Raw genomic sequence first — 11,065 nt, forward strand, 5'->3', positions numbered from 1 at the left:
ATTTCAGGGAGGGGTCAAACTCCATCCTTCCAAAGCTCTTCCTGAGCTTTGCTACTATTCAGAAGGAACTAAAATGGTATTGAAACTGCGTGTATCTTGAAGCCCTGCGTTGTCTATAATTTGCTTAGAAATACAGTAACCCAGACAGCATGACGTACATGGATTACGTGTTAATTTTAATCCACACCCTCGGGCTGTCACTTATCCTAATCAGGAGTTCACACTCAAAGGGGGTCAGCCAGCATTTCATCCAAAAGGCCACAGCTATCCCGAGGCTACAGCCCTCTTTATCTTCAATCCAAACGAGACCCTGTGCTAATTTACATACTGAGTATTGAAATCGATTTGTGTTGGTGAAATTACTGGCTTCATGATTAGGGCAAAGACAGTTAGAAATGGCTAAATTAGTTAAATAAGTGGCATTTGAGGTATACAGTTAGTTATTTAGGAACGCCTGGTCTTTGCATGAACTGGCAAAGCCCTCAGGATGGCACCTGCAGTATGTTGCCAGGCCCAACTTTAAAGGCTTTTCTCTCGCCAATTATCAGGTCACCTAACTTCTATCTTTGGTCTGCGGCTACATTTGCTTCAAATGGGCCCTCAGTCAAGGTGTTTGCAGAGCACTCAGAGAACAGAGAGCTAGGTCCCCGTGGAACTTGCAGACTGAGTTACATGGTGATTTGTGTGCCTGCTTTGCTAAAAGTGTTTATCGAATAAATATTTGTGTGGGTGTCAGAATTTGTTCTGAAACACTGCTTTAAAACCAGATTCTGGAGGAGTTCCCTGATGGCCTAGTGGGTTAAGGATCCAGCATTGTCCTTGCTGTGGCTCAAGCCACGGCTGTGGCACAGGTTCAATCCCCGGCCCAGAAACTTCCCATGCTGAGGGCACAGCCAAAAGAAAAAAAAAAAAAATAGCAAGACAGAACCACCAGACTGTGGAGAATTAGCTAACCATCAGAGTTTTGATGTTGGTGGCTACCAGTATTTAATAAAAGAATGTAATAGTTATGCACCACCAAACTGACGCAGATGGGTTTGAAGCCCTCTGGTTGAGGGCGGAGCAGGTGGAAGCATGGGTGGGAAGCAGGGGCAGCCCGGCGCAGAGGAGGCAGGAACCCGAGGGCACAGCAGGAGCTGGGGATGCCATGGCCAGAATCACCCCCATCCAGGCCGTGCAGCCAGAGATCCAGGGTCCGCAGCGGCAGCAGCCGGATGATGCGGGGGAGAGGGCCCAGCGCCTCCAGCGGGCAGTGGAGGGAGAAAGGCGAGCCGGGAACAGGCCGGGGCTGAGGTGGCCTCCTTGAACCGTAGGAGGCAACTGGCTGCAGAGGAGCTGGGCCGCGCTCAGGAGCGCCTGGCCACTGCCCTGCAAACGCGGCAGGAAGCTGAGAAAGCTGCTGATGAGCGCGAGAGGGGTCCGAAAGTTACCGAAACCGAGCCTTAAGAGATGAGGAAGAAATGGGACAACGCCAGGACGTCCACTCCAAGAAGCCAAGCACACGGCCGAAGAGGCGGCCGGGAACCACGACGACGGGCCCCTAAGTTATTGAGGGGGACTTGGAAGCACCGAGGAGCGAGCTGAGCGGGCGGCGGCCCGTTGCCCAGAGCGGGAGGAGCAGATCAGGCTGAGGGGCCCGAGGCCGAAGGGTCTGAGGTCTGAGCGCTGCCGAAGAAAAGCGCCCTCGAGAAGGACACAGCTCCGGGGAAGAGAGAAGGAGTCTTGCTGCGCAGGTGCAGGAGGCGGCGTCTGCCGAGAGACGGGTGGCCGAGCCGCAAGGGACGCGGGACGACTGGGAAGAGACCCCGAAAAGGACCAAAGAGGACACCTCTGCACACGCGGGATGCCGGACCGGGCTCTGCTTGACCCCAATGCGGAGCGGGGCCCGGCCCGCCCTGCCGCTGCCCCTGCCTGCGCCTCCGAGGGCCCGAGGCCCGCCCGCCCCTGCCGAGGCCCCCTTCGGCCCGAGGGCTGAGCTCGACCGGAGGCCGCGGCCTCCTGCGCCGCCTCTCCCACCCCCGCCCTGTGCCCTCGACCCCGACCGGCCCCCGCCCCGGGAGATGCCCGCGGGCCCGAGGCTGAGCGCCGCTGAGAGGGACGTCGGAGGGGACCGAGCGCGATGCCGCGTGTCTTTAAGGCCTGCGAGGCACGCATTTCGTATACCTTTTTCGCTGGTGGTGGTGGAGCAAAACCATTTGTAAAACACATTCCGGATAATTTCACGGTTTTGAAGCAGCAGCCTAATCCCTTGCTCACTTTTGGAAGGTACTTTTCAGCTCAATCCACATTGCCCTCTGCACAGAGGAGGGAGAGCCGGCCGGCCCGCTGCCCAGAGAAAGGCCTCCTCCTGGGAACCCTTGGCGCTCTGCCAAAAGCACCTGCCAAACCGGAAAGGTGATTCCGGGAGTTAGCAAAAAAAAGTGTGTGGGGGGGGCTATTCAGGTTTTCAGCTTTACAGTATCTTTGGGCAACTTTTATGTTTTTCATCGGAAGTGACCAAACGAATTGGGATGATGAGGCCTCTCTGAGACCAAATCCTCGACCCCCTTCCCGGCTGCTCGCAGAAGGGACCATGTGCTCCTCCTGTTGAGGCGACCACTTATTTGCTCCCTCCCCCCTGGAATTCTTGGCTACCAATTTGTATGTGGTCCTTTGTTTTTGCTATTTTAGGGCCGCACCCATGGCACATGGAGGTTCCCAGGCTAGGGGTCCAATCAGAGGCAGCTGCTGGCCTGACCACAGCCACGTGGGATCCAAGCCATGTCTGCGACCTACACCACAGCTCATGGCAACACCGGATCCTTAACCCATTGAGTGAGACCAGGGACCGAACCCACATCCTCATGGATCCTGGTCAGGTTCGTTAACCACTGAGCCATGAAGGAACGCCTATATGTGATCTTTAAAGATGAACATTTAATGATAAAAATGTGTTGCTTCCTTTTAAGCGTTTTTGCCCACAATTTAAAAGATCAAATCTATATTTCTCTTATTTTTTTTATTTTAATCTTCATAACCTCTAATAGAATGTAAGTATGTTACGTTTCTTCATGTGCTTATTGACCATTTCTGTTTCTCTTTTGCGAATTGTCTTTTCCCCCTTCCTCTCGGAATGGTTTGCTCTAATTTATATGTGATCCTTAAAGATGAGCATTTCATCTTTGGCGTGGATAAGCAATGCGATCCTGCTGTATAGCACGGGGAACTGTATCTGGTCACTTGTGATGGAGCATGACGGAGGATCGTGTGAGAAAAAGAATGTATGTGTGACTGGGTCACCTTGCTGTACAGTAGAAAATTGACAGACCACTGTAAACCAACTTTAATAGAAAAAATTAAAATCATTTGAAAAAAGAAATTTAAAAAAGATGAACATTCCATGATAAACTTATTGTTTCCTTTTAAAGGGTTTTTGCGCACAATTTATAAAATCAAATCTATCATTTCTCTTTTAATATATTTCGTCGTACTTATAATCAGAAAGTCTTTTGCCATACTAAGTTGAGTTACGTGTATCATCTGTATGGTATTTTCTTTTTTTTTTCAAACGTTAAAAAATTAACTACGTTTGCAATTTATATCAGTGTATTAACCCTAAAAAGACAAAAGACCCAAAAAATTAAAAATAAAAAAATTTTAAAAAGAAAAGCTTGAGGCCAACCAGAGCTGGATTTTAAATTAGCCATGGTCCTTTTTCCCTTACCAATGGAGCAGGAACATAGAGGCTTCCCCGAAGGCCAGATGGCAATGGCAGCTCCACCAAGGAGCTGATCCCAGGCCTGGGAACTTCCATCTGCCACAGGTGTGGCCAAAGGGGGGGAAAAAGGAATTTAGACTCTTACTAAGCCACATATTGAAACATTAACTCAAAATTGATCAAAGACCTAAACAATAAGAGCTAAAACGTAAAATTCTTAGAAGAAAACACTGAGGAAGAGGTTCAGGACATTGGATTTGGCAATGATTTCTTAGCTATGACACCAAAAACACAGGCAACAGAAGAAAAATAGACAAATTGGGCTATTTCAAGATTTAAAATTTCTGTGCATTAAAGGGTACAATCAAGAGAATGAAAAGGCAACCCACAGAATAGAAAAAAGTAAATCTTCCATCTGATTAATATCCAGAATATATGGAGAACTCCTACAACTGAACAAAACAAAAATCTTATGAAAAATGGGCAAAGAGGGAGTTCCCGTTGTGGCTCAGCAGTAACGAACCTGCCTAGTATCCGTGAGGATGTGGGTTCCATCCCTGGCCTCACTCAGTGGGTTAAGGATCCAGCATTGTCGTGAGCTGTGGCGTAGGCAGGCAGGTACAGCCCCGATACAACCTGTAGCCTGGGAACTTCCATGTGGTGCAGGTGCAGCTCTAAAAAGACAAAAGAAAGAAAGAGAGAGAGAGAGAGAAAGAAAGAGAGAGAGAGAAGGAAAGAAAGAAAGAAAGAAAGAAAGAAAGAAAGAAAGAAAGAAAGAAAGAAAGAAAGAAAGAAAGAAGGAAAGAAAGAAGGGAAGAAAGAAAGAAAGAAAGAAAGAAAGAAAGAAAGAAAGAAAGAAAGAAAGAAAGAAAGAAAGAAAGAAAGAAAGAAAGAAAGGAAGAAAGAAAGAAGGGAAGGAAGGAAGGAAGAAAGAAGGGAAGGAAGGAAGAAGGGAAGGAAGGAAGGAAGGAAATGGGCAAAGAACTTGAATAGATATTTTCAAATAGACCAAATATACAAATGGTCAATAAGCACATGAAAAGATTCTCCACATCACTAATCATTAGGGAATGCAAATCAAAACTGCAAGAGGAGTGCCCTTCATGGTGCAGTGGAAACGAATCCGACTAGGAACCATGAAGTTGCAAATTCGATCCCTGGCCTTGCTCAGTGGGTTAAGGATCTGGCATTACCATGAGCTGCGATGTAGGTCACAGATGCGGCTCAGATCCTGCGTTGCTGTGGCTGTGGTGTAGACCAGCAGCTTTAGCTCTGACCGGACCCCTAGCCTGGGACGCTCCATATGCCACAAGTGTGGCCCTAAAAAGCAAAAAAAAAAAACATAAAACAAAAAAAACAAAAAACAACTGCAAGAAGATACCACCCATACCCAAATGATGGCTACTGTAAAACATATTTTTAAAGAAAGAAAATAACAAGTTTTGGTGAGGAGTGGATAAATTGGAACCTTTGTGCACAATTGGTGAGAATGTAGCAGTACAGCCACAATGAAAAACAGTATGGCAGTTTCTCAAAAAATTAAACATAGAATTACCATTTGATCCAGCAGTTCCACTTCTGGGTATTTATCCACAAGAACTGAAAGCAGAGTCTGGAAGATATATTTGTACTCCCGTATTCACAGCAGCATTATTCCCAAGAGACAAAAGGTAGAAGCAACCCAAGAGTCCATCGACAAATAAATGGATCCCTCCGTCCATGTTGCTGCAAATGCCATTATTTCTTGCCTTTGAATGGCTGAGTAATATTCCATTGTGTATACATACCACATCTTCTTTATCCACTCCTCTGTCCATGGGCACTTAGGTTGTTTCCATATCTTGGCTATGGATGGACCTAGAGATTATCATGTTAAGTGGAGTTAGTCAGAAAGTGAGACACCAACGTCATGTGCTATCACTTGACATGTGGAATCTAAAAAAAGGACACAATGAACTTCTTTGCAGGCACAGAACAGATACTAACTCACAGACTTTGAAAAACTTATGGTTCCCGAAGGAGACAGGTTGGGGGTTAGGGGATGAGCTGGGGGTTTGGGATGGAAATGCTGTAAAATTGGGTCGTGATGATTGTTGTACAACTATAAACGTTAGAAAATTCATTGAGTTAAAAATAAATAAAATAAAATAAAATAAACGGATAAACAAAACATGGTGTGTCCATACAATGGGATGTTGCTTAGCCTTGAAAAGGAAGGGAATTCTGACGCCCGCTGCAGTACGGCTGAGCCTTGTGGACATGATGCTCAGGGAGATGAGGCAGCCACAAAAAGACAAATACCGTATGATTCCAATTACATGAGGTATCTAAACTCCTTGAGACAGAAAATAGAATGGGGGTTTCCAGGCACAGGGGGAGAGAAAAAATGGAGAGCTGTTTCGAATGGGTATAGAGTTTCGGTTTTTCAAGATAAAAACAGTCCTAGAGATGGAGTGACAACAATGAAAATGTGCCCAACGCGACTGACCCCATTTATAAAAGACAAATGTCCCGAACAGATAGTTTATGCCTTACGGTCACTTTTGAGGATTTAATTGGATATATGCGGAGGACAGATAAGGGCAGAGGCAATGGGAGGGCAGGGGAGAGACGCCTGACTCCTCTCACGGCCATCTTCACAGCCTCTGCACCTGCCAGGACACCAGCGTCTACGAGTGTAATGCTACGCTGCTTTGCTTGATTCCTTGGGTACTTCAGCAGGAAAATGTGGCAGAATGAGTCAGGAATTGTTCGTTAGCCATCGTTTTGAGAAGCTTCCCTTTAAAAAATAACATACAACATTTTGCAATAATACTCACTTCTGCCATCATGTTGGACCCATTACCGTGATGTCGTAGAAGGAATGGGGAAGAATGCACATTCTTTTAAAGTCAGCGATACACCAGGGCATTTTTGATGCTCCTTGTTTTCATCTCGGATCGGATTCCAAACCTGAAGATCCACAGCCTCCTCTTGCTAATTCTTCTCCCCCCACTGCAAAGAGCAAACTCTGGTTTAGAGCAGTGGTGCAGGGTCAGGACTATAACTGAAGGTATTGTCCTAAGATATCGGGCTTAGAGTAAACCTCTTCCTTCTCAGAAGCTTTGTGTATGTGGATTTTTTTTTTTTTTTTTGTCTTTTTGCTATTTCTTGGGCTGCTCCCGCGGCAGATGGAGGTTCCCAGGCTAGGGGTTGAATCGGAGCTGTAGCCACCGGCCTACGCCAGAGCCACAGCAACGCGGGATCCGAGCCGCGTCTGCAACCTACACCACAGCTCACGGCAACGCCGGATCATTAACCCACTGAGCAAGGGCAGGGACCGAACCCGCAACCTCATGGCTCCTAGTTGGATTTGTTAACCACTGCGCCACGACGGGAACTCCTGTATATGGATTTTAATGTCCTCCGATTCCGCCCACTGATGACGGAGGGTCCCCCCACCCCTGGCGTGGGGGCGGGGGATGGTTGAACACATGATACCAAGACTGGAGGGATGAGATCGGCAGCAGTCTGCACAAACCCACAGAGAGACCGGGACACTCCACACAGGGCCACGTAGCATTTGTGCTCAGGGACACGGTGGACACCCCAGAGCAAGAACAGAGGTGCCCTGGGGTAGTTAGCTAATAAATTTATGTTTTTTACCAAAAAAAAAAAAAAAGGAGAGAGAGAGACAGCTGTTGAGAGGCAATCTTAGTATTATCAAGAGGCCAGGGTGCCCCTGGTTCTCACAGGGGCGTGTGATTGCCTTGTTGGAATAATTCTGTGCTGGCAGGAAAGTGAAACCCATCGCTAAGGAATAAGCAGGAGTGGTGCTGGTCCTTTGTTAGGAGGGTTATTTAGCAGGTGACTGTATCCGTGGGAACAGAGAGGGAAGGGGAGCCTTTGGTTAAGTCATTCGAGTCTTTTCCAGTTTTACCAGCTGTCAAGGCAGCACCCAAGACAAACCTTAATTTTAGGCCTTAAACAACTGCATGTGTCTTCGGGGGGTGGGGGGGTGCATACGTGTGTGCGCGTGTGCTGGGATGAGGGGAGGAAGGGGGGATGTGTAGCCACTGTGTGTTTCAGGGGCGGGCAGCACTCGGAGGGTAGAAGGAGGCCTACAGACTGAAGGGCCCTTCCCCTCCTCACGCTCAGATCAGTGGTCTCCGAGTGTGGGGTGCAGACCCGCGCTGGCCCCCAAACCACCATCACCCACAAAACAATGGGACAGGTACCAAATTCCCGAGTAAGCCTTCAGATACTGTCTTAGCAACTGGACACCGACCTGGTGGTACCTGTTTCTAGGCACATGGACAAAGCAAGGGAATGGACAAAGCAAGGCATCGCCCGGGAAGTGGCGCCACACCCAGGAGCCCTCAGGCGTTTTACCAACCAAGTTGGAAACTGGTGAATGCTGGTCGAGAGGCGTCTCATTTCATTAATGGTTAGTTCTGCTCCTGCCCTCCTATCCCCATTCCAATTAAGTATAAAATACACATTTCAGGATTTGATGCCAAACCGTAAAGGCTAGAGACAAGGCTTGCCACCTAAGCCGCAGATACTCGGGGAGAGATTTAATGTAAACAGCAGCATGTGGCAGTGCTCATGATTTCTCATAAACTACATGGACTAATTTAGAAAGGGCAAAAAAGGCAGAGAAGCCTTCAAGGAAGTAATAACCCAGAGGTAAAAAATATTGATTAGGGAAAAATATTATCTTCATCAAAATATGTCTTTTAGCTAGAAGTTGTTTGGGCTCCGGAAAGAAAAAAACGAAGTATGTTTCTAAGACGCACATTTTTTTCCTGGTGGTTTTTGTTGAATAATGAACCGGGCCTCCCGCTTCCTGAAGCCTTTGCTGTGTAAATCAAAATAAGGCTTTGAGAAACTTCTATGGGAAACCTCAGTTCCCAGTCTGGTCGAAAGTCAGCAATGTGAAATATTTTTTAAATATCGCAATACCTATTTTGCATTAAAGTACCGTTGCTTTCCAACATTTCTTCAGTTTCTGTCGTACAGCAGAGTGAGCCACCACAGAGAGTTCCCTGTGCTGCACAGTAGGGCCCCACTGCCCCTCCGTTCCAAAGACAAGAGTGTGCATCCGCCTGTGACTTTTGAGACCCTTAACGATATATCCCCATCGTTTTTACAGGGCTCACTACATGCTGTGTTTTCTTCTAAATGGGAGCTGGTTACTTGTGATCTGCCTCTGTCTTCACAGGCAAATGATTCTAAATAACTTGTCTGGTATCCGAGCATCTTCTTTTTAGTCGCCTTCCAAGTTTACGCTTGATCTATCAAACATTACAATATTTAGATATGCCATGTATCTTTTTATTTTATTTGCTTATGCGTCTTTATTTTTAGGGATTGGTATCAATTGGAACTGTGCCCCGGTAGATAAGAGCTGCTCAACTCCTAACTCCTCTCGTTTTTCCGTCACCTCGGAAGACACAGTTGCCGTCAACATTCTCTATGCCAAAATGCCTGTATAATTTTCGTAGGCCATTTGGACAAATGAAGCGGATTTGTAGGAGAAAGTGTCCGTAGGAACCCACGACCCCGCCCCCTGCATCTGTACCTGGAGCAGCTGAGACTGAGCACCGAGTGACAGGCGAGGCGTCACGGGGCTGGGGCTCAGCGAGAAGCAAAACGGGAACATGTTTCCTCAATGTTTACCCTGTTTCTGCAAACGCAGAGTAAGAAGTTGATAAATTGTCCAATAAATATCGTCATTGGAGCCAAGAAAATTCAGGTGTAATTGATGATCAGTGAGCCAAATCCTCCCGGGACCCAAGTCCCGGAGCAGCTCAGTCCCCACTTGGTGGATAACTACAGGCTCTCCCGACACCCCTTCGCTGACCAGAGCTTCCCTTCACTTTGCTTCGGGATATATTTGCAAACCTTTGTGTGTGAGAAGAATGAATCGCCTTTACTTTTGCATTGAAAGGAAAGAAAAAAACCAAAGATTGTTCGAATCTTTTTTTTCCCCTTTGTCCTAATATGCAGTGAGCACCCCCTGTTGGCTGCCTGGCAGCAGAGGCGTCATAAACACACAGCCCTGTCCATCATCCGCACACAAAGAAAGGAGCAGAGACCAGAAGGGCCACGGTCACCAGGACGCTCCTGTATCAAAAGCGGGGGAGGGGAGGTCGATATTTGCTCAATAGAAAAGGAAAACATGGATAGGAGAGGCAGTTTTATTCTCAAGCTGCTAATAGGCCGTTTCAACACTAGGGCGGGGAACATTCTGGTTCTTTTCTGTCCACCCCCCACCTTTTTTTTTTTTTTTTTACACTTAAAGCTATATCCATTTTCGATGTTAGATCGGTGAGAGTTTCTGAAGAGTGTGCAGAAAACCTAACAAATATATTTGCCTTTGCCAAGGCCGCATCTGACTTTTTAGGTTGTGCCTTGATTCTGTCGGTGTCAAAGGCTAAGAAATCTACTGCAAATGCTAGATTCGGCTTCCCCCAAATTTTCACGCAGGATGACTTGCGCGTTGAAAGAAAGAAAAATGTTGAGGAGAATAATATGGTATCATACACATATACTTTCACTCTGATATCCTAAGGATTGAGTCAATAAAAATAGATTTCCTATTTATCATAAATATGCTTCCAGCACCTTCAAGACTACCTGATAAAATCTGGTTTTACTCATCTACAGGGAAGCATAGATTTTACTTTAAAAAATCTGTTTTAAAAGTACAATAATGGGTTATTTTTAAAACAATATATGTTATGTCAATCCTGCCAATAGAGGAATAAGATGAACATTTCTCCAAGAAATCTCTTCTCTTAGAAGGTTTACATGTGTGTTCTTTCATCCTTAATTATACTGCTTCCTAATTATAAATTTTAAATATATGATTCATGAGTGGCATGGCAAGAAGAATAAGAATCAAAGGACTTGGATTCTAACCATCTAAGCTCCCTGAGTTCCAGTTTCCTCATCTGAGAAGTGAAAGTCATGCATTTAGCCATCAGTTCATAGTACATGAGATGCCAGTTACCAGAAGCGCTGCCAGGTGCTCAGCTCCGGATGCCATGTGGCAGAAGGACTTATCACAACAATAAGCTTGTGGTGAGCTTCAGTATGTCCCCATCACTGGGAACATCAGTGACCTGCTTCACAGACACTCACAGGAGCTCAGCTCTGGAGTCGCACTGGCTCCCAACTCCATCTGTGCCATTTCCATCCAGTTAATGCTTCTGAAACGCAGTTTCCTACATGGAAAAGAGAAACGGGGTTGTTTCTAGGCGTCAACAAGGATGGGAAGTGGCAGAAAGAGCCCTGGAAAGCAATCATGGGCTCGAAGACTACAGTCTAGAAGGGAACTGGCCACAAATACATCGTCAGAGGGCTGTTCAGGTTTGATTTTTT

At 46.5% G+C, this 11,065-nt stretch overlaps 1 pseudogene; it reads left to right on the forward strand.

Annotated features, from left to right (window-relative positions):
• LOC100519753 lies at positions 1,148–1,975 on the forward strand (annotated as a pseudogene).

This window comes from Sus scrofa, chromosome 18, assembly GCF_000003025.6.
Source record: "Sus scrofa isolate TJ Tabasco breed Duroc chromosome 18, Sscrofa11.1, whole genome shotgun sequence".
NCBI classification, from domain to species: domain Eukaryota; kingdom Metazoa; phylum Chordata; class Mammalia; order Artiodactyla; family Suidae; genus Sus; species Sus scrofa.